This window comes from Natator depressus, chromosome 13 (genome assembly GCF_965152275.1).
Source record: "Natator depressus isolate rNatDep1 chromosome 13, rNatDep2.hap1, whole genome shotgun sequence".
NCBI lineage: Eukaryota > Metazoa > Chordata > Testudines > Cheloniidae > Natator > Natator depressus.
In genome coordinates this window covers 28,188,397-28,211,843 of record NC_134246.1, presented here as the reverse complement: position 1 = coordinate 28,211,843, position 23,447 = coordinate 28,188,397, and the positions used below count along the sequence as shown (strand labels likewise).

Sequence of the window (23,447 nt, the reverse complement as noted above, 5' to 3'; positions counted from 1 at the left end):
ACAAATCCAGGGCTTAACAAGAACCTCGGGGGGGAGGAAAAAACAAGGGGAAATACGTTACCTTGCATAATGACTTAGCCACTTCCAGTCTCTATTCAAGCCTAAGTTAATTGTATCCAATTTGCAAATGAATTCCAATTCAACAGTTTCTCGCTGGAGTCTGGATTTGAAGTTTTTTTGTTGTAATATAGCAACTTTCATGTCTGTAATTACGTGACCAGAGAGATTGAAGTGTTCTCCGACTGGTTTATGAATGTTATAATTCTTGACATCTGATTTGTGTCCATTTATTCTTTTACGTAGAGACTGTCCAGTTTGACCAATGTACATGGCAGAGGGGCATTGCTGGCACATGATGGCATATATCACATTGGTGGATGTGCAGGTGAACGAGCCTCTGATAGTGTGGTTGATGTTATTAGGCCCTGTGATGGTGTCCCCTGAATAGATATGTGGGCACAGTTGGCAACGGGCTTTGTTGCAAGGAAACATTCCTGGGTTAGTAGTTCTGTTGTGTGGTATGTGGTTGCTGGTGAGTATTTGCTTCAGGCTGGGGGGCTGTCTGTAGGCAAGGACTGGCCTGTCTCCCAAGATTTGTGAGAGTGTTGGGTCATCCTTCAGGATAGGTTGTAGATCCTTAATAATGCGTTGGAGGGGTTTTAGTTGGGGGCTGAAGGTGACGGCTAGTGGCGTTCTGTTATTTTCTTTGTTAGGCCTGTCCTGTAGTAGGTGACTTCTGGGAACTCTTCTGGCTCTATCAATCTGTTTCTTCACTTCCGCAGGAGGGTATTGTAGTTGTAAGAATGCTCTATGGAGAGTGAGTTTGTGTGTGTGTGGGGGGGTGTGTGTGTGAGAAAACCTGGATTTGTGCTGGAAATGGCCCAACTTGATTATCATACACATTGTAAGGAGAGTGATCACTTTAGATAAGCTATTACCAGCAGGAGAGTGGGGTGGGAGGAGGTATTTTTTCATGCTTTTTGTGTGTATATAATAAGATCTTCTACACTTTCCACAGTATGCATCCGATGAAGTGAGCTGTAGCTCATGAAAGCTTATGCTCAAATAAATTGGTTAGTCTCTAAGGTGCCACAAGTACTCCTTTTCTTTTTGCGAATACAGACTAACACGGCTGTTACTCTGAAACCTGGCTCAAAGTGTTCACAGTCTAAACACTTGACATCAAAAGGACTGTTCTCAGTGGTTGAAATTAAGCATGTACATAAATCTTTTCAGGATCAGGAGCCAATAATTTAATCCAAGGGGAATCCAACTGAATAGAAAATATGAAAACTGCAGGTTTTTGTCTTTGAAATATTCAGCACAGTTGTCACTTATTTGAAGTTACCTGATAGTTCATGATTTATTTATTTTTTAGCTTATTTGTCAAACACACCCTCTTGAGCACTGTATTTACACTGCTGTAGGAAGCTTTCAGTCAAGCAGTGCTGGGTGGGAGCAGGCCACTTGGATTTCTTTAAAAAAATAAAGGGGCTGATGAGTCTAGTCACCTGTATTATGATGATAAGGTACATTACTAATTAGTTCTACGTTGTGGTGTTGAGAATAAAACCCTATGCTTTTAATTAGAAAACGTGCATTTCTATGATGGACATATTCATGGCAGTGGGGCATTTTCCATTAATGAGGTATTTTTGATGGAAAAGTAATTTTTGAAAGCTTTGAGTATGATTTATTCCTTTGTATTTATTGATAACTCCACAAGGGACGTCACTATTTATTTGATGTGGCTAGGCGCTCATCTGCCATGGTGGTGGGCAGCAGTATAAAACCCTAAAATAGACAGGTCAGTTTAATCCTCTGTCAGGAATAAGCAAAGCCAAAACACACAGATTTACACTGAAAAGTGCCAGGCTTGGAGTTTTGCTGATGCTCACTGCACTTCCCTATTTGAACTGGACCCATGCTTTCTAGGTAGCTACTGATGGTTAGCATTGGTGTAGTTCTTAAGTTTGTAATGGAAGGTGGGTTGGTGTGTTCTGTCAGCATACACTTGATTTCAGATGTTTCTCCTGTGGCACTGGCTTAGTATTAGTTTTTGAGACATAACACAACATGTAAGGGAAATTACAGTGCATAATCTGTTTGTCCAATGAAATAAATTCACAGCGAGTAGTGCTACTGTATTTACGGTGTTAACTTAAGTTGCAGTTTTACTCTGAAAAGTTGTCTGTATAAAAATGGCCCCATGCTACATAGCAGATCTGCCCTTGTGTGAGTATTCAGTCATATCTGCTCACTTTAGTGACTAAAACAGTTTTTTTCTGCTTTTTCCTCCTGTTCACCCTGCTGAGCCAGCACACCTAAGGGAACGAGCTGGAGTTGATATCTTTCTTGTGTATCCTCAACAGAATTGTTTATTAAATTCTAGAGACAAAGGTGGGGGAGGTAATATCTTTTATTGGACCAAATTCTGTTGGGGTGAGAGACAAGCTTGCTGTCTTACACAGAGCTGCTCTTCTTCTTCAGGTGACCCTCAGTCCCATCATAATTTTTTGTCTGTGAATTTTAAAAGAGCTTAGACTATTTTTGCTCAGCGTAGCAATCCAAGAGCTCACTTAGGAGAAGCACTTCTCACCAAACTTGTAGGAATGCTAACATTGTTCCTGGAAACTTGTAATCGTGAACCTCCTCGTGACATACTTCATGGTGCTGGAAGAAAGCCTCATTTGTGACAAAAGGTGAAGGTAAAGATTTTCAAACATGTTGGCCTGGAAGTTGGGCTCCTAAATCCATATTTAGGGGTTTACAGATTTAAGTGGCCCAATTTTCAGAGGGTACTGAGCAAGGTGAAGGGCTGCTGCTGCTGCTGCTTGGGGCACGTTTGCAAAATGAGGCAACCTTTTCTTTAGTTTCCTTAGTATGGATTTTGGAGCCTAACTTTAGGTCCCTAGACTTGGCATAAATTTTGTTCTGAGGTAAGTTTGTCCATGATATAATAATAGTATCACATTTTTCTTTAGCAGATCACGAAGTGCTTGACAAAGGAAGTCAGTGTCATTATTGCCATTTTACAGATGGGGAAACTGAGGCACAGAGTGACGCAGTGACTTGCTCAAGGTCAGCCAGCAGGTCAGTGTCAGAGCTGGGAGGAGAACCCAGGTCTCACAAATCCCAGTCCGGTGATCTCTCCACTAGACCACATTGCCTCCTTAAAACAGTGCAGAATCAGGAAAAAATAACTTTGCTGGGCAGGATTTAGAACATAAGAACGGCCATACTGGGTCAGACCAAAGGTCCATCTAGCCCAGTATCCTGTCTTTCAGCAGTGGCCAATGCCAGGTGCCCCAGAAGGAATGAACAGCACAGGTAATCATCAAGTGATCCATCCCCTGTCGCCCATTCCTAGCTTCTGGCAAACAGAGGCTAGGGACACCATCCCTGCCCATCCTGGCTAATAGCCATTGATGGACCTATCCTCCATGAACTTATCTAGTTCTTTTTTGAATTCTGTTATAGTGTTGGCCTTCACAACATCCTCTGGCAAGGAGTTCCACAGCTTGACTGTGCGTTGTGTGAAAAACTATTCTTTGCTGTGTTTGCAACCCAAACACTGAAGCTACTGGGTAGTGAGAGAGCCAGACTGGACCTGGGCTGACTGCCAAGATACAAGTAGTTGCTCTTGAAGATCCCACTAAGTGCTTATCTGCATCTTTAGGTTCCTAAATACCTTTAAAAATTGGCTGTTTGTACTTAGGGAGCCGCCAGTTTTTGCTCTGAGCCATAGTGCCGTGGCTGCTGCTGCATCACTATCCCAAGCAATGCTGCCCAAAAGCTATTGACTCTTCATGGCGCAGCCCGACATTGTCCGAGAAGAAGCAATGATGAGGGCTGCCGCTGCCTGTCAATAATGGGGATATTTGAACAAGCAAGCAGTCAGCCATACTTCTCCCCAGTTCCTTCCTTCTCCCACTCTTTCTCCGTGCTCCCCCAGACAAAGATCCCAGCTGGCTGGGCTGGCAGGCTGCAGAGGAACAGCCTCATGGGTCCCTCCCTCTCTCCTTTGGTTTATTGATTGAGGTGTATGCTTTTGGAGATGCAATGAGTGTTTGAGGCAGGGAATAAAGGGTATGGGGAGGTAGCTGAACTTGACGTAAATGTATCGGGGATGAAAGGAGTAGAATGAGTTTATTTTGGGGACAAGTGATTGATGGGGTTCTGTACGTCTAAGGAATAGCTGGGGAGTTGAGGGTAGAATTTGCAGGGATGATGGAACTTCGGGAAGGAAGAGAAGAACTTCACAAAGGAGAGAAACAGGATGGCAAAGGAAGGAAAGCGAAAAGATGCTGAAAATGTGCAGGAGAGACACCAAGAAGGAAGGAAAATTAGGAGCGAAGGGCAGTGTGAGGGGAAGAGCAAATGAAAGGGAGACGCTGGAATTTACAATCTTAAAAGTTACGAGTTGGTGGGAGGACAAACACTTCCAATAAGTTGTGCATCAACTAATATCTTTGCATGTTCCAACACCACAACATGGCTGAAATCCGACCATTCTTTGTCTGACCTCCACTCTTTTCCCCTGGCCATTCTGGTTTTTGATTGGCTTCCTGTACTAAGTGAAACCACAACCTTTCAAACTCCTCCAGGCAGAATGAAAGGCACATGGCATCAGTGTAAGAGGAGCCCCTTGCAGTCTACTGTGCTTGGGTGGGCGTGCTGGTTCTTTCGTAAACTAATAGCTCCCAGCAGTGCTGCTAAATCAGACTTCATGGAGCCAAGAGCTGAGAGCTTGGAATACCACTGCAGGCACAAAAGGTCTGTCTCTTTTCCAACTGCCACCATTTGTTATGAGGCTAATGATCCAGAGGCCCAATTGACAACAGGAGCAGGCTGCCAAAGATTGCCTTTGGGAGGAAAAAGTTCACATTTAGATAAAAACAAAACCGAAAGTTAAGTCACCCTGTATTTTTTGTCTTTGATCAGGGAGGGGCATGAGAGAATTCCATTCAGCATTACATCTGCAAAACTAACAAAAGTTTGGCAACAATTGGCATTCTTATTTATATTACTTCATTGGAAAGTGCTGCTTCAAATCCATTAGTTGGTGGTTTGCAGTGCAGTGTTGGTCACAATTTTATAGCTTCTGGGTGCACTGCAAAATAGTCTTTTAAAGAGAGGTTGTGGTTTGGGTTAGAAACTTGGGTTTTAAAACTCAAGTTATCGGGTTAGTGACTGCTGTAGTCTGCCATGAAGGCAAACCTGGACTAGATGACCTACTGAGGTCCCTTGCAGCCCTACATTTCTATGATTTCCTTCTGTGCCTCTCCAGTACCATAACATATTTAGGCACTATAATCATGCAGAAGTAGTAAGGTACATGGGGAAGCAGCCACTTGATAGCAGATATTATTCAACTAAAATTTTGGGTTTTTTTAGTGCAATTTCAAAAGAAAACCAACAATATTATTTCTGTGTAATGCTTGTGAATAAGAAATAGAAACCCATGTTGAGGGGTTAAAAACCTCTATTAAAATAGAGATGTGATGACAAAGAAACAAAACAAGCTATTGGCTGGGTTGGGAAAAGTATCAGCCTTTAAGGAATAAAGTAATGATAGAGGGATGTACAATACCAGGAAGTAAACTGCCTCTGTGGGACAGTATGTTTCACAGCATACTTGAGGTGTTTGGGATCCATCACATTCATTTTATTGTGAATGTTATTCCTACAACAGGAGAGAATTCAGCAGATCACAGCATTGAAAGTTCCTGCTTCAGTAGATTTTTAACAGTCTCTGCTACTGTTTTCCTAGATCTTCCTCTCTTGTGTGTGTGTGTGGGGGGGGGGGGGGGGCGGGGCGGAGGGCAGGAGGGCAGGGGCTAAGGTTTGAATAATTGTTTGGGGCGGGGTTCAAAGTGAATTGAGGGATGCTTCTAACAAGTCCTGGATATCCCAAGGATGTGCAAAAGAAGAGTGATGTGACTGAACATGGAAACAGGCTTTCAAAACTCTCTAAATGTGAATGCACAGTCATTTCAACCTGTGAGACAGGACTTGTGGGCACAAAGGGACACAAAAGATTGAAGCCCTTTAAATACGTAGCCCAAAATGTCAAAGGTTTTCAGTGTGGTTTATAAGAGAGTAATGCTGGAGGGTTTTTGAAGTGACTGAGTGTGGTGATTGAGTTTGCCAGAAAAAGATTTCAACCAGTTTACATTCCAAAGGTGCTAAATATTCCTAATCATCCTGACTGAGATGACTAGTTAAGAAAGATAAGAGTTGCAGAAATGGGAGTTATGAGGATATATATCTTTTTAATGAACACCTGAAGTTGAACGAATCCAGAATCTTGTATCTTTTCATCCTGCCACTTGGAAAATATTGTTGTTACAGAGCTATTGAACTAACTGTTTAAATTTAATCCTCTGCAGGCTGGGTTTTACTCTTTCCAAATAGGATTACTCATATTTTCCATATTTCAGTGTTTGGTTTAAATACCCGTGACGGCTACAGGGACTTGGATTTCTGGTCAGGACAAGGGTGTTAGATTTAGAAAAAGTTCCTTTTGTTGGAAAGGATACAAAATTCTCAGGTATTTTTTTTCTTCACTTGTGAGGTCGAGTGGCAACAATGAACAGGTAACCTTTCCTTCCATTTTTCTCATGTGGAAAACATTATCTGTACAAATTCAGTAGACCACATTGTAGTAAGTGTCTGTCTGCTTAATTCATTGCTCTTGAACTTTCATTCCCAACTCACTTCTTAGCCCACCTTGCTGTTAAATGAAATTCCTTGCATCCCCAGTTCAAACTTTGAAATAAGCTGACATCACCTGGTGTATATTCTCCACCTACCAGACTATGGGGGGTGGGGTGGTGAGAGCTTGGGATCTTGCAGCGGGGTGGTGGGGTAGGGGCTTCTGCCCAGCGGGGAGAGGGGTATCAAGGCTTCAGCTTCACAGGGCACACCTGCCGGGGCTTTGGGCTTCCACAGCAGTGGGGCTGAAGCCCCGACAGGTGCAACCCTGTCTCTCGAACTTCTGAAGATTCTTATGTGGCTCAGAGGGTCAGTAAGTTTGGTCACTCCTGACATAGTAAAACCAAATGGTAAAACCCTGACTGCTTAGTCCATGTAAATAATCAACATTAATTGCACTGGTACCAACAGGTGGCCAGCCTGTTATGGTAGACAAGCCTGCTAACAGAATCGGCCATGTGCCGGTTTAAACAATGAACTTGTTGAAACAGGTATGTTTAAGTGTACTGAATTTACTGCACACCAAGAGATCTAATCTCCAGTCAGTGCACCTGAGAGGATGGCTTCCGTGCAGCACTCTTGCGAACTTGAATGAGCATTATCCACGTTTCCCCCAGACAGCGATAGGCAGTGAGCTTCCCCTGAACCTTCAAAAGCATGCAAGTCTGCTGTCCCTTCCTGGATCTAGTGGCTTTCATATAAGGAATAAAAGGGGCAACCAAACATTTGACTTTCCTGCCAAACTTGGAGACTAGAAGAGGAGAAGGATTCCAATTGGTTTCCATCGCATTCCATTTAGCATGAATTTACAGTTTCCATTTACCCTGACAAATGACTTTGGCTGCCCTGGTACTTTTGGATTTATTTTCTATGCAGTGGAAAGTGGGGAGCTTAAAACGGTAAATACTTTCCATGGTTGCCATGAATAAATGTGAGGTGTCTTTCCAAGATAGGAGCCCAGAAAGCAAAAAATAAAGCCACGGTGCATCATGAAATATGTGAGGAATTTAATAGAAGTTAAAGCACGTTCAGATTTTCTCTGTTTTCCGGGGAAATGGACTGTGATAGGCATAAAAATTCCACTGGAAACTGGAAAAATTCTCCAGATTTCTCTGCTTTCCCAGAAACCACAGCTAGCAGCATATATCAATAGTCTGCAGTGTTCAAGCTTTGTTTTCATAGTTCTTTCCATGGAACGTTCCCATGTGAAGAAAGTAGAACCAGATTAATGCACAGAGACGGGGAGAGCAATTTTCCTAGCCGCTGCATGCAGTATTAGTTCTTTCCATGGTGGTGTCCACGCACAGTATCAACATCTGGGTTGCAGAATCCTTAGCGATGGCTGCTGTCAGAGCAAGCTAACTAGTTGCCTGTTTTAACTAGGGATCCTGCTTGATGTCTGTCAATTTACATGGTTTATTTTTTCTTGTTGGTAGGTCTTGTCTTTACATTTTTTCCTTCTGCTGGCAAAGGTGCAGGGAGTGGATGGTTAGCTTAGCAAAAAATTTGATTCAAGAGACCTGCTCCAGAGAAATACCACCATAGTTGAAGGATTTGCTTTGTTTCTCAGTTCCTGAGCTTTTGTAGTAAGGAGTCACCGATAACTTATTTTGAAATACTTTCCTCTGTAAAGAAAAGTAAACGATACAAAACCATTCCCTTTTGGTCTAGTGAATGGAATACTGAGCAGGGGGTTTGGAGATGGGTTGCATTGATGGGCTATGTGACCATGGGCAAGTCACGTAAGACTTGATCCAAAGCTCATGGAAGTCAATGGAAAGACTCCTGTTGACTTCAGCAGGCTTTGGATGAGGCCTCTAATCAAGGTTCACTCGCCTTTGTAAAGTGATTGATAGCTACAGATTAAAAAACATCCATATAAGTGCATATTTTTCTTTGTTACAGTCTTTCTTTCTGTCACAATGGGTATATCTATGCTGCAAATAAAAACCCATGGCTGGCCTGTGCCAGCTGACTTAGGTTCCCAGGGCTTGGGCTGAAGGGCTGTTTTATTGCAGTGTTGGCTTCCTGGTTTGGGCTGCAGCCTGAGCTCTGGGACCCTCCCACCTCAAAGGGTCCTAGAGCCCAGGCTCCATCCCAGACCCGGAGGTCTACACAGCAATGAAATAGCCCCACAGCTTGAGTCCAACGAGCCTGAGTCAGCTGGCATGGGCCAGCCACAGGTGTCTAGTTGCTGTGTAGACAGACCCTATGAGGCTACTCAGTGCAGTGCATTTCTGTTCACCTTCATGAGAAGTGGGTATGTCTCTTCTCTTGTTTTGACACAGGCAAGTAAAGTAACATTTTAAATTCTCTTTAAATTTGGTAAAGGGTGGGCAAATTTTCCTAATAGCTCTGTAACGCTGAATTAATATATCTGTAAACTGCTTTTAACATCCTTGATGTCTCTGATTTTTCTCCACTTAAAAACTATTTTCAGGGTTGTGAAAATAAGGGGAAATATTTGTTTTGCCGCTGAGTGACAATTGACTGCTACAACAAAAGTTAGTGCTCTCAAAGGCATTCTTGCAGATAACGACTTGAAATAAAATTTTATAGGCCATTGGGGTTTTGTTTTTTTTTTCTTTAAAAATACCTAAGAATAAGTTGTTTGGGGGGAATCCTCAACAATTCATGTGCCTGTTGACAAAGTAGTTTTCTTCTGATGGCTCCTCAGAAGCTTTCTGCCATTGACGGGGTGGTATCGTGAAGTGGCCTTGCTATCAGAGTAGCTTTCTGTCATCTTAATAACACTGGTACGACACATCCCATCAAATCCACTCGTACAACAAGGATTTGAAAAACTTGTGTATACTGCAATGTGCCTCTTTGCACAGAGTATGGACGTGGTCCCAATCACGCACCTCAAGGCGTGGGTATCTTAGTCGCCCATGGTTATACTCTGAAAAGTGGCTCTCTTAAAAAGGCACTGTGAGGCTTCATATTTGTATCCAAATGACTTGAGCGACTTTGCTCATGTTACAAGAAAAAAGATGTTTGACCAGATCCATCCGGGCAGTGTGTCCATATTACACTGCAACATGTGGGGAATCTGATTGTAGAGCTGGTATATTTGGCCCTGGGAGGATCATCCCACCACATGGGGGACTTCTACGGTCATAGAGCCTCCTCTGCTACACCCTCACCCTGCTGCCAGCATATGGGGTTGACTAGAGGAAAGATGATGTGGCTGGGACTTTCTTGTGCTGTGTCTGTTCCTGACTGCAGTTTTGGCCTCTTGGGGCCGTTTGCAGCCAGAGTTAAAGCAGTCTATGCCTGTTCTAATTTATACTTGGGAACTAGCTGTATGTACAGCAGAATTGGGTGGAAATCAAGAGCAAGCTCTATGCCATCTTTTTGTATTCTCCGCCTCCCCCGCCCCCCCCCCCCCTTTAATCTGTGCTCCTTAGCAGTAGCTGACAATAGTCTGGCCTGTTTCTTTTAATGCTATATCCTGCAAACTCACTTTGAGTTCTGGAAACTGAGATGGGTTCTTTGGCTTATGCACTGTAACCAATAACAAGGGATTTTGCAGATGGAACCTAGTTGACAAAGCAAAAAAAATAAAATAAAAATAAAAATAATATTCAGTTCTCTCTCTCAGAGCTGGGCTAGCTACCGGGACTTAAAGGAAAAGCTTTTTTTGTCACAAAACAAAGATATGAATCTGAACCACAGAGCACATCTGTTTGAGTAAGGTGCCATTCTTATACGGTCATGCTTCTGACTGTATAAGGATGGTGAGATGCCCCCAGGGCCTCTGAATTTGGGGGAATACATTTGCACCGCAACAATAATAAAACAATATTTAACAGTTTTTGTGAAACTGTTGCATTAATATTTTCCCGGTTTCCCTAATTGTGTTGTTTAGTCCTTGGACTGAACTAGCTGTCCGCAGCTGTTGCAGATTGACTTTTCCCCTGATGGTGTTTGGGACTGCAGGCCAAAACATGAGGAAAATAGTTCTTAAGTTTTAAAATTTTGGTTTTTTATCTTTTTTAAACTTGTTTTTGTCTGCATAACTAAGATGCACTTTTTTTCTCTCTTGTTTTGTGAAATATTGAGAGCCTCAGTATTTTGCATGCGCTTTGTAAAAGGCGGTAAACACACCCAAAACCCTAACTTTTTCAAATGAAACCTCTCGTGAACAGATCAGTACTTCACCTGCTTTAATCTCCCCGATGTAAACTGTTTTACAGAACAGTTGCATAGCTGTAGGGGACTGATCGCAAATGTAAACTCTGGTTCAATTTCTTTGGGGCAGAAAGGCTAAATGTGTCAGCTCTCCAAGTGATACCCTCCCCTAGCCGTTGGAATGAATCACGTCATTCAGATGTACTATACTAATAACAAGCATAGTTGAAAGTGAACTCTTGTGCAAAGGGAAACTATTGTAAAGGGACACTTAGGTTTATTAATTTCCATTTGAACCATTTCTTCTCAAGGAAACTGAAATTTTAACATTTTGTTATAGCTAACTTTCTTATTGATGCACTGACACCTTGGTTGTCACTTCATGGGACATAGAGATCTGAGAATAGGCTGAAACTAGTGCCCCCTCTGCTGGCTGGTTGACTGACTGTAGAGCACAAATAAATAGAGGCTTTGGGGATATTTGAATAGACCTTTTTTTTTTTTTTAGTTAAATATAGAAAACAATCCCCACCAACTAAGTTTTAAGAGGGGTGAAGCCTTGTGATTGAATGACTTCATATTATTTAGGAGGAAATTCTCCTTTGTGAGCAGACACTCCATTACCATGCTGTGACAGAGTGCTGCCCAAAGGGAAGGATGGCACACATGTTGGGTCCTGTAAATCCTGATTGTGGCTCTGTGGGCTGAAACTCCAAAGCTGAAGACAGAAGCATGTGTGAGTCCAGGGTGCTGTTATTACTGAGTTGGTAGGGGGCATGCTCAAGTGACTGGAGTTCTTTCCCTCAGTACCTCTAACCCCACCCTTGCTGCTTAGGAAGGACTAGCTCCCACTCCCACAGAGCACTGTTTTAACCTTTACTTTAAAAGCTCCTCCTCTCCCTCCCTATCCCCTTCTATTCCACCCTCCCAAGAGAAATGAGGCGTTCTTAACTTGACTTGGGAATGATGAGAAACAGGGCAAATTGGGGACGAAGAGGGAGATGAGACACTGAAGTGGCCATGTCTGTTGTGAGCCTGGGGCTGTGGGTTTCTGAGGACCAGTAACCAAACAAAGCACTGGGAATTTAATAACTGAGAACCACCCTTACCAGTTTTGGGTCAGTAATTGGCCAGCATCCCTGGGTTCTAATTGTCTGAGGCCATTCAATTTCTGTATAAGTTCCAGTAGCCTGGGGCCTGTTCCTGCAAGTATTTTTATCATACATAGTACTCTCTGCTTGGAGTAGTCCCATTGCACGATTGGCCCTTAGATATCATTGTGCTAGAATCATGCAGTAAAATTCTCAGGGAAGCTAAATAACTATCTACCATCCATCATCAGCCACCTCTGCCATACTTGTGCCAAAGATCTTCAGAGAATTACATCTTAATCAGGATTTCCCCTTTTTTAAGTCAGCATTTGGTAGTCTTGGCAATGTTGGGCTTTACATTGTCATTAGGTGCTGGGAGTTTTGTTGAGCTGTCTAGCTTTCAGACAAATAGATGGGAAACTTTCAGTGTTGCCCACAGGATTTTTAAAAGGGCCATGTTACATGTTTGAACCTGCACAGCTCAAGGAAGTCCCCAGAGGCAGTGTGGTGGTGCGGTCACCTCTTTCCTCCTTCAAGGAGCTGAAGCAGTGTGGAACTCAAGCAGGGGCCCTTGTATGTGGGGCACTGGCTGTGGAAGTGAACTGTGCAACCCCTAGTTCCCAGCATCTGGCTCCATGTGTGAAGCACTGGTGCAATGTGATCACTGTAGTTGCTGCCGGCTGAGGTCTGTTGTTGTCCAAGGTGTATGTTGGTGAGTGGCTACAGCAAAGTGAGAATCCTGGCAGAGGTGCTTACCTGTTGCAGAGCTACCATGTCTAAGGCTATGCTTACGCTTAGTGGTAGATAGGCACAGCTGTAGCGCTTCAGTGTAGATACCTACTGCAGTTATGAGTGGGGTTCCCCTCTCGCTGTAGTAAATCTACTCCCTGAGAGGCAATGGCTAGGTAAACAGAAGAATTCTTCCTTTGAACAAGTGCTGTCTACATTGGGGGGTTAGGTCAGTTTGGGGTGTGGATTTTTCACATCCCTGAGCGACGTAGCTGGGTCAATCTATTTTTTCTAGTGTAGACCAGCCCAAAATACTTTACGGAAACACTCCAAGTTGGTTGTGTCCAATGGCTTTCTTCTATGAGCTTCCTTGGTGACTGCTAAAAAAAAAAAAAGATTCATCCCATGAATCCACTATACATAGCACTAAACAATAAGGCATGTTTTTCTTTAACAGTTCACCTCCTCTGTGATTAGTATGTTACGTATTTAATCACTCTCCTTCTGAGTTTTCCAACCCTGGTTATATATTCTTGCACCATGAGAACAGTATCTTCTTATTGCTTCTAATTGTTAACACATGCCAGCTTTGCAATTTTGCAAACTGGGACTGAAATTTGAAGGCTGTTTACACGAAAGATTTACATGTACTAGGAAACCTTCAGAAAATTAATTTGTTTACCAAACAGTTTATCCAAATCCAGGTTTTAAAACTGAGTGCTAAAATTAAGGCTCTCTTCAGCACTACAGGCTGCCTACGAGAATAATTTACAACAGGCATTCTCCACAAACAAGAGCTGTGTAAACATGAAGGCATAAAGGATTTTGGAAGGGTCAGTCCAGTTGAACGTCCAATAGTCTCCTCCTTTGAAGCCCCTCTTCACGGGGAGCTAGCATGGATTGTTGTAGCGCAGTATCAATGTTATTGTCAGCCATAAACAAATTATGGGTATTTAACAAGTTAATGTCAAAGTGGCTGAGAGTCACTGGTAGGTGTGTGCTTAGTGACATCAGCTGGCAAGGAGCCCTGGTAACAGAGAGAGAGAGAGAGAGAAAGAAGGGAGGGTGTGTGTCTATATCTGGGTATTCTGGCGAGGTAAAGAGCTGGTCTGTTTGGCTGGACCTTCCCATCTGGGATCCATCTGTGTTTCCCTGGGATCGGACAGGCGGCTCTAGTCAGTGAGAAATCGCAGATGTGAGAGAGCTGACACATGTCCAGCTAATGAAAGAAGGAAGGCTGGTCTGAGGCTGTGCTCGAAGATTAAGAGCAAAAAAAGAGGAGCATTTTATTTATGTCGAAGAAATTAGGTGAATTCTACAGCAGCTGGATTGTTGTAACCTGGATATTTCGGGTAAGCAATATTTTTAAATTTGATTTAAAAATTTTTTTTAAAAGGTTTAGCTGTGGGGTTTTTTTGTTTGTTTTTTTGTTATGCTGTTTTGCTGTGTGCTAATTTTTAAGAGTAGAAACATTTTTCTGTTCTGTGGATCAGTTGAACCTTGAGCTCAGATTGTGTGAGAGGGTGTATATCTGTGTATGTGAACCCTTACATATGCAGTGCTTTGCAATGTCGCCCTCCCCTCTCTAACCATCTCATTTAGACTGCAGTGGTTCTGCTGGTAAAAACTTCAATAGATTAGCTGATTTGGTGCGTGGATTATGCAGCTAAAAAAATAGTAAACTATTTTTCTAAAGAGAACTGCGTTAGAGCTTTCTGTCCTTTACGTTGCGATGGAAGGGTTTGGTTTTCCTGGGTAGAAGGCTAGCATTGAGCATTTCCTTGTCTAATGGGAAATGGAAAAGTGGGAGGATTTTTTAATGCAATGTGTTTTTCATTGTGGCAAGCTATATTCTCAGTTTTGAAAAATAATATTTTATAAACTGAGATTTATAATATAGGAGTAAATTTATAGGGTTATGTCTCCTCCATCAGCTCCCAAATGTTCTTAATTTTAATGCTTCCCCCCCACACACACATTTTTTCTCTGCATTGTGCGTGAGAATGCTACCTTTTTGTCTCTATACTCTCAAAAGCAGCTATTGATGCTACCAACATTTAAATATCTCAGTTCAGTTTTGTGATGTAGTAACATCTCTCTTTGCTGTTAAAATTTATATTGCAAGGCTACTGTACGTTGGATTCCATTTTATTCTACTGGAATTCCCAATCTTGCATATACATCTTAAACCTGCTTTTTGTTTTCCTTTTTTTTGCAAAGGTTCAGCAGTTTTAAAAAGGTTCCTCTGATCCCTCAGGGCATACTACTGTAAAAATTATACTATTGAACACCCGGTGAGCTATTGGCACTGGGGCTGAATGTTTGTGTATTCCACTAACAATTATTGGCTCTCTTTTTGCATCACTAAACTCCAGAGCTGCTGCATTTATAATCCATTGTGTTCCCCTTATGCTCATCCATGAAATGCTGCCCAGTTGCACCAAATATACCAGAATCCACACTTAAGTTCTGAAGGCTAAAAGTGAGGGTGGGAAACCTTGCTACAGAATCATAGATGGAAAATATTTGTTGGGTTATCTACTACATCTCCCTGCCAGTGCAGGACTATTCCCTATTGTACGCTTACTAGTGCTTTGTCCAAGCTAGTTTTAAACCTGTCAAGTGTCAGGGCTTCCCTTGGGAGAATTGTTCCACAGCCCAATAGAGCTCACTGGCAGCAAGTTTATCCCGCTAGTCAGCCTAAATGTCCCTATTCTTAGTCTCATTTCATTATTCTTACTTACGTGCTCTTACCATCTTAAATAATTCTCTTTCTCTTGAGTTTGCAAACATTCACTGGGTGTAGGCTGTTTCCGTATGCTTTGCAAGCCAACACCTTGGCTGATGAAAGTGACTCTGCACATGGGCATCTAAACCTTGCTATTTGTCTCTTGATTTCCAACACCTAGGAAGTAGCTGTGAAAGCATACTGGGCAATGCTGTACAAATTAACATCCCAGAACATGCCAGAATGAAGGAAGAATGTCACAAACCATACAAGCATGTGCAAATTCCTAACAGTGAAGTTTCATGTTATGTTTTATTTGCATCAGTGTGTGTGCTATTTCTGGTACAGTTGGGTAGCTTCAGCTATGATGGTATTGAAGACCTGCAGAATTTGCCAGAGTTAATGCTGTTACTCATTGAAATGACTTTACTCCATTTAAGACTTGATCCTGCAGTCACTATGCAAGCAAACTCCCAGTTAAGTGATCAGGAGTTTTGCCCATGTTTGGACTGCACAATTGGGCTATTAGTCTTTATTTTAAACAACTAGCCTGCCAAATTCATGTTCGAGTTCTTCAGAAGACTGAGTCCTGAGAAAGGGAAGAAGAGATTAGAACAATACTGCAGGATGTTCAGGGAACATTTGGGGGAAAAAGTGCTTAGAACAGAGGTAACATCTAGCTATGTTTTTTTTTGTTTAACACCCACGGGTTGTCCAGAATTATATGGATAATCATTATAGATATATAGGAATGGGAGAGTGCATGGATAAAATAGGATCTGGTCAAACTATTCAGCTGTTCAAAAGAAGTTGAAAGTTCATGACTTTGTATTAGTCTACTTAGGACCTTGCATTCTGCCACCCTCAAGAAGAAGCATCGCCTCACTATTTCCACAACTGCTAAGAACTAATTCTCCCACATTTCAGAGTAACAGCCGTGTTAGTCTGTATTCGCAAAAAGAAAAGGAGTACTTGTGGCACCTTAGAGACTAACCAATTTATTTGAGCATAAGCTTTCGTGAGCTACAGCTCACTTCATCGGATGCATACTGTGGCAAATACAGAAGATGTTTGTTTTTATACACACAAATCATGAAAAAATGGGTGTTTATCACTACAAAAGGTTTTCTCTCCCCCGACCCAACTCTCCTGCTGGTAATAGCTTATGTAAAGTGATCACTCTCCTGGATTTGTGCTGGAAATGGCCCACCTTGATTATCATACACATTGTAAGGAGAGTGATCACTTTACATAAGCTGTTACCAGCAGGAGAGTGGGGTGGGGGGAGAGAAAACCTTTTGTAGTGATAAACACCCATTTTTTCACGATTTGTGTGTATAAAAACAAACATCTTCTGTATTTGCCACAGTATGCATCCGATGAAGTGAGCTGTAGCTCACGAAAGCTTATGCTCAAATAAATTGGTTAATTCTGCCACACTAACTCACATTTAGTTAATTTGGAAGTAGTGGTGGTGTAGCCGTGTCAGTCCCAGGATATTAGAGAGAAAAGGTGGGTAAGGTATAATATCTTTTAGTGGACCAACTTCTCTTGGTGAGAGAGAGAAGCTTTTGAGCTTACACACAGACCTGTTGGAATCAGTGGTAGCTCTGGTTTTTCTGAACACCGCTATACTGAAAGACATCAGCAAACTGGAGCTGAAATCAGAAAATGATGCAAAATTAAGGATCTTGAAGGGCTGATTTGAGTGAGAAGGTTAAGAGAACTAAACATGTGTAGCATGATTGGATGATGACTAAGGGAAATATAACCAAAACCGAGTACTAGAAGGCTGTAACCACAGAAAGGGAGAGGAATTGCTCAGTGGGCCAGTGGGGTATTGCTAAGCGTAAGAGATTAATTAGAGCACAGAGAATCTTAAATTGACTACAGGGATACATTCTTAATCTGAAGAGTATTCCTAGACTGGAATAGTCTTCCTAGAGGAATGATGGAAGCACCATCACATGGGTCATTTAAAACTGGAAAAAACAAAATACAAGTGCAATTTTACTATGAGTAGCGATTATGGAAAAGTGTTATCTTCTTGCTTCACATACCTGCTTGGTGTATTTGAATTGTGTCTGCTAATAGTGCTGAGGGCCTGATCCAGTGCCCACTGAAGTCAGTGAAAAACTCCCATCTATTTCAATGGGTTTTAGATGGGGCTCTAATTTTACAGTGTCAGTTCTCATAGGCCCACAGCGCCATCATCACTGAGGTTATGTCTACACTGCAATTAAAAACCTGTGCCAGCTGTCTTGGGTTTGCAGGGCTCAGGCTGAGGGGGCTGTTTAATTGTGGCGTAGATGCTCAGGCTGGAGCCCAGGCTCTAAGACCCTGTGAGGTGGGAGAGTCCCAGAACTCGGGCTGCAACTTGAGCCCAATTGTCTATACTGCAATTAAATAACCCCTTAGCTTGAACCCCACGAGCCCGAGTCATCTGGCACTGGCCAGCTGCGGGTGTCTAATTGCAGTGTAGACATACCCTAAGAGAGATCTGGATTTGATTTCTTCTAGGGCTTCATCAACATAATTGTTTACCAAGTCCCGATTGGTTACACCTTTGCATACCCACTTGAAGGCGAAGGCGTTGCTCACATGTCATTGAAGGCATAATTTGGCCTGCAGAACTTTTTAGTCATGATGGTAACGCACAAGAAGGAAAGAACAGTGCCTGACTTCTGGATTCCAGGTTAAGTTTGCAAGGCTGGCAGTTCCAGATTCAGCGTCTTGTGTGAGTAATTGGGATTGTAAACATGGAAACTCCCAATGCCATGTTTAGTTACTCTTAGTAGAAAATACCATGGTTTACAACCCTGATTTGGTATGGGGAGGACTAAATGGACTGTTCGCTTTCCCATTTATAGTTTTTATGATTTGGAGAAAGAATCTCTAATTTGATTGGTACCCAGACACAGTTCCCATTATATTACTAGATCGCTGAGTACAATGCAACAGAATATGAAGGGACATCTGTGAAATGTGTGGAGGGAGATATTTGTTAAAAGACTTATGGGGCAGCATTAGATAACATTGTGTTTTTAAATTTGAACTGAAGAGAAAGAGAGTCACTTAGTGTCACCTACTCTTTTTTTACATGCTAGAAGAGCTGAGTTAGATGGTAAACCTTCCTTGACCAAACTTGATGTCTAGCTAATATTTACATACTCCATTGTTTTTCAGAGATTAGGTATAAAATTGTGTTCTAAGAAAAATTTGACAGTGGTCATTGGGAAAGCCATGTTGTATCCTTCACAACGGCTAATTAGACTTTACTTCTGAGATGTTCTTTTACTTCACTTTTACAAAGATTTGGAAGTGGCTCCTGAAGTGAATCAGAAAATACCCATATTTCTGCTTACATTTGATAGCAGGGGCCTTGAAGTACAGGGAAGTGGTGGTCTTGTACTTAAAGTATGGAACTAGGAGTCGGACTTGGGTTCCATTCTTGGATCTGCTAGAGATTTTCTGCATGACCAGGGGCGTGTAATTTCTTTGTGCCTCAGTTGCGTAGACTCTAAGGCCAGACAGAAGCATTGTGAACTTCTAGTCTGACCCGTATACACAGGCTGTAGACTTTTTTTCCCCATAAACTGGATTTCCACATGTGTAAAACTGTCATCATCCGCTGGGTAATAAGAGTCTTAACTCATTGTATTCTTATAGCACTCTACAAACCAAGTAATTAACATTGTTCTTAACAGCTTTGGGCAGTGCCACTTTAAAACCTACCCTGAGTTTTTAAAACAAGGCTTAATGAGTTTCATTGTCCCGAGTCCCCTGCTCAGATGCAGCATTTCCTCCTTTCTTAGTTGTGGCAGTGTCCCTATTGCAATTCATGATCAGGTGGGTGGACTTTCGGATAGAAGAACATTGTTAGCAGCTGGAACTTTTAAGTGTCCACTGTTACTCTTCAGTGCCACGAAAGCTGCATGACGAAAAGCCAAAAATCCATCAGTTGGCCCACAAATCAGACGACTTTCTTCCAGTCTGACTATGGAACTTAAATAGCCATCCCTGTATTGACAGCTGTCTGTTATTTAACTAAATCTAAATGAGGAGGGAAAGGGAGTGTGCAGAGAATGCTGCTGCTTTGAAAGAACTCAAACCTGTTGCTGAGCTGCAAGCTGTGAATGTTTAAAGACCTCGTATTACTTACCATGCTGGAGGAGCGGGAAGGGAGGATGGCGGGGGGGGGGGTTATTGTGAGGGTAACAGATGTGCCCTATGCTGTTGACGCGTGCCGGCTCTGTTCCTTTGCTCTTAACACCAGGTGCAGCTATTGTTCTGGCTGGTCTCTATTCATCCAGCCTCGTCTGTTACTCTGCTTTTTCTAGCTCATTGTTTCTGAAGAAAATTAGCATTAAAAACCCATCCGAAACCCCCATGTCCCTCAACTGCAGGTGACTGTTATTGGCTCCAGCTGCCACCCTTGCGCTTGATTACTTCCATATGGGGTTGTGGTAAGAAGTAATATCCACTTACTGATTTCCCTTCCCTCCCTCCCACCCCCTGCACTTTATTACTCACAAAGAACAATACCCTGAAATCTATTAGACCCCCCAATAGGCTCCGCATTCTAGTCAGTATTAGGATGGTTACTAACATTTTACAAGTGAAGCTAATTATCCCCCCCCCCCCCCAATTCTCTTCCTTCCTCCCTCTCCTCCCCTGTAAAAGTGAAATAACCAAGGGCCGATGGGCAGTAAATTAAATCTTTGAAATATCCAGAGATGAGGCGTCTTGCTAACAGGAAAATTCTGCTATTTTTTGGATGATCTTTAATTGAAACTATTTAGCTATCATCTTTTATATCCTGTTGTGCCATACCTATGAACCAGATGAGCAAATCACAGTTCAGTGAACCACAAGAGAATAGATGCTGCTATTTCTATAAGTTGATTGTTAATTTCATAAGTTTAGACAGACGAAGGGAGGGGCAGCGGAGACGCTTATTTAAAAAATGTGGATGATATAGTTGCTAGGAGCAGAGCACTCCTCGTTTTTTAATATTAATATAACACATCTCAAGAATGGTGTGTTTTGATTTTGTTTTAAATCTAAACCATTTAAAGTGTGTTTTTACTGTAAAAAATAGCACTTTGGAGCTCCCAGTTTCTCCTTGTGACTCCAGGTTAAATGTGCTTAGATTATAAAGGGGTAAAACACATTTCTGTCAGCCCTGCACCTCAGCCTAGGATCTGAAATCAAAGGGCATTCTTTCTGGCTTGTGCCTCATCATCACCCGCAAAAAATCTTTCTTTGTTACACCTGGACAGCCCAGTTGTGCAACTATCCCATTTATTATGATACTTGAACCAGATGAGAATCAAACTCTCTCACCTTTCCTCCCGTAGCTGTGTTGACCTTGCAGAATTAATAGGAATCAAACCAAAAACTTTTATTGTCACCAAAGTCAGCCAGTAAAACTGTGAGGGAGCAGATGTATGGAATAAAAGGGTAATATTTTTGGTTTACATTGTCCCTTTCTAGAGTAGAACTGAACCTTGAAAGGCATTAAGGAAACTAGAGCAGTGTCAGTACAGATAACCATGGCCAGTGCTATAATTCCATGTGGGACAAAGCAACTTTTATACTTAGAACGAGGATTAGGAAACTACTTTCATAGAGAACTGGATGAAAGGATAATGCAAGATTTCCAATGTACTTATAGTAGTTTTCCAGATGGAAATAAATCCACTTGAACTGTGGCATTGTAATTGACTGGGTTCTGAAGAAGTTACTTTTGTGTGACCAGCTAATTTCAGTTGCCCTGTTCTCCAGAGCACTGAGTGGTGGAGTGGTCACATACACGCCCCTGCACCTTGGGTAGCAGACTGCTGTGGGAAAGATTGACACCAGTCATTGAATGGCTCAAACACAGACGCACTTTCCATGCAGTGCTGACTGAAGGAGGAAGCCTATTGGGCTCATGTAAACCCCAGCCATTATATATTATGAGACCAATTTTCAAAAGAGCTTGTCTAAATCCTGCATTTTCACACACACAGTGGCACTTAGCCGCCACTTACCTGTGTGCACCTAAATGCTTGTTATGCAATTTAGGTAACCACTTATGAAAACTGGGCAATTTGTGTATTGAACACGTATTCTGCCGCTATATTAAGGTAACAGAGTGGGCTAGTGGTTAACAGCTGACTGGGAGCTGGGACTCCTGTGTTCTATTCCTGGCTCTGCCACTCACTTGCTTATGACTTTGGGAAAACTGTCAAGTGGTGTATTTACCTATCCTATAAAATGCTGATAAGACTTCCCTACCTCATAAGGGTGTTGGGATTCCTGGTTTTATTCCCCACTGGTGTCCAGCAGCCTAAACAACTGGATGGAGGTCAGATCTTTGTGGTGCAAGGGCTAGAGATTGCCCCTCTGGAGAATTACCCAGCATTCTCTGCTTCCAAAGAAGCCCAAGCAGCAGATTCAAGTCTTTCAACCAGTTTTCTTTTCTTTTATTTTTTTAAGATAAATTAACTTTATCCTCAGCTTGGCCCCCTACCAAATTCTGACAGTGGAACCAAATTCAGTGGGAGCTGAGCTTTCTGGGGCACTGTGGCTGTTGTTTCCCTCCCCTGCCTCCCTGTCAGAATGGGCAAAATGGTGAAGCAAGGGAAGAGGGCTGGGCAGGGTTGAGATGGAACAGCTCTGGCATGCAGGGGCTGCGGCAGGTAGTTCTCTCTGTGATGCTTTATGAGGAACAGGTCCAACCCCACAGTTGGTGTTCAGGCCAGACAAGTTTCTAGCTGTAGGAGCAGCCATCCAGCTCAGACACTTTTCTGCTCCCCAGCTCTTCTCAAGAGATTTAGCAGTATAACAGCAGGCAGCAGTGGTGCCTTTGCCAGTTCAGGAGTCCATGCAGCCAACACCTCAGTTCCCAGCAGCAGCTGCGGTGGGGGAGGTTGCAAAGCAGTTCCCTACTAGGGCCTCAGCTCTCTCTAGTGGGCTTTGCAGAGGGACAGCCTCGTGGCATCAACTCCCCCTTTAGGGTTTCAAGTCTCCTGCCAGGGGCAAGTGGGCTGCTCCAGCCCTTCCACCTTAGTTTAAGGCAGCTACACATTCCCCAGGAGGTAATGAAGAAGCTCTCTCTCTCTCGCTCTCTCTCGGGTGGCAGCAATGCATGGGTGCTGGGGGTGCTGCAGCCCCCCCGGCTTGAAGTGGTTTCCATTATGTACAAAGTTTACAATTTGGTTCAATGGCTCTTAGCATCCCCACTATACAAATTGTTCCAGCACCCCTGAAGCAATGTGTGTGACATCCTACCCCACATGCCCTTATTTTCAGCTATTGCAACTTGCTATCACTCCTCAGCCTTCCCCTACAGTGGATACCTGGGGGTCTCTGTCAGAGCACTTAAATATTCACATGTGAGAGGAAACCAGCCAGCCTTCTCTGGTTTCCACTAGGAGCAAATGGCCTCCAAAGACTGAACTGATTGCCTTAGAGCCCCTAAAATGCTTGTCTAAAGTGAAACTCCTCTCTTTGAATCAATGACGCACTCATTGGTAAAGAGAAACTGGAAGTCAAGGAGGACTCCCATTAACACAAGTCAAAAAATACAAACATTGTTCTGAGAAAGGTCATAGAGCTTCATAACCTTCCATATTCTCCTCTCAAGAAATAGGAAAGCTGTCCAGATCTGATCAGGAGGAGGGAGCTCTGAATAGACTATTCCCCTCACCCCCATTTGTTTGCGGCGAGGTTCAACAAGTTCCTGCCTATGCTTGGGATCCAGCCTCCATGGGCAGAGGATCCAGAACAGAGTGGTAGGGCTGGCCAAGTCACCAGAAGTGCTTTCTTTCCAAATCCAAGGAGATTTACATTTTCCTCCATCACTTGCTGGATGATCTTATCAAAGCAGTAGGATAATGCCCAGGTAAGGTAAAGGGGCTAGATAGACCGTTCTTTTTTATTAAAAAAAATGAGAGAATTTGTTACTACTGCAGCATCTGCCTTCAGAATTCTATCTGTGATCAATGCTACAGTGATCCCTATGGAAGGGGTGATTTCTGACCAAGGAACCAACAGCTAAG

The 23,447-nt window shown here is 42.7% G+C and overlaps 1 protein-coding gene across 2 annotated transcripts in view; it reads left to right on the top strand.

Annotated features, from left to right (window-relative positions):
* The window catches only part of CBFA2T2 (CBFA2/RUNX1 partner transcriptional co-repressor 2), a 96,451-nt gene that overhangs the window by 18,176 nt on the left and 54,828 nt on the right, over positions 1 to 23,447 (top strand). Inside the window, exon 1 of one of the 2 annotated variants that reach the window (XM_074970328.1) lies at positions 13,558 to 14,023. The exons of the other annotated variant lie outside the window; for it this stretch is intronic. The gene's annotated coding sequence lies outside the window, so the exon portion shown is untranslated. Of the gene's footprint in view, positions 1 to 13,557; positions 14,024 to 23,447 lie in introns of those variants that run through there. 2 annotated transcript variants of the gene reach the window in all.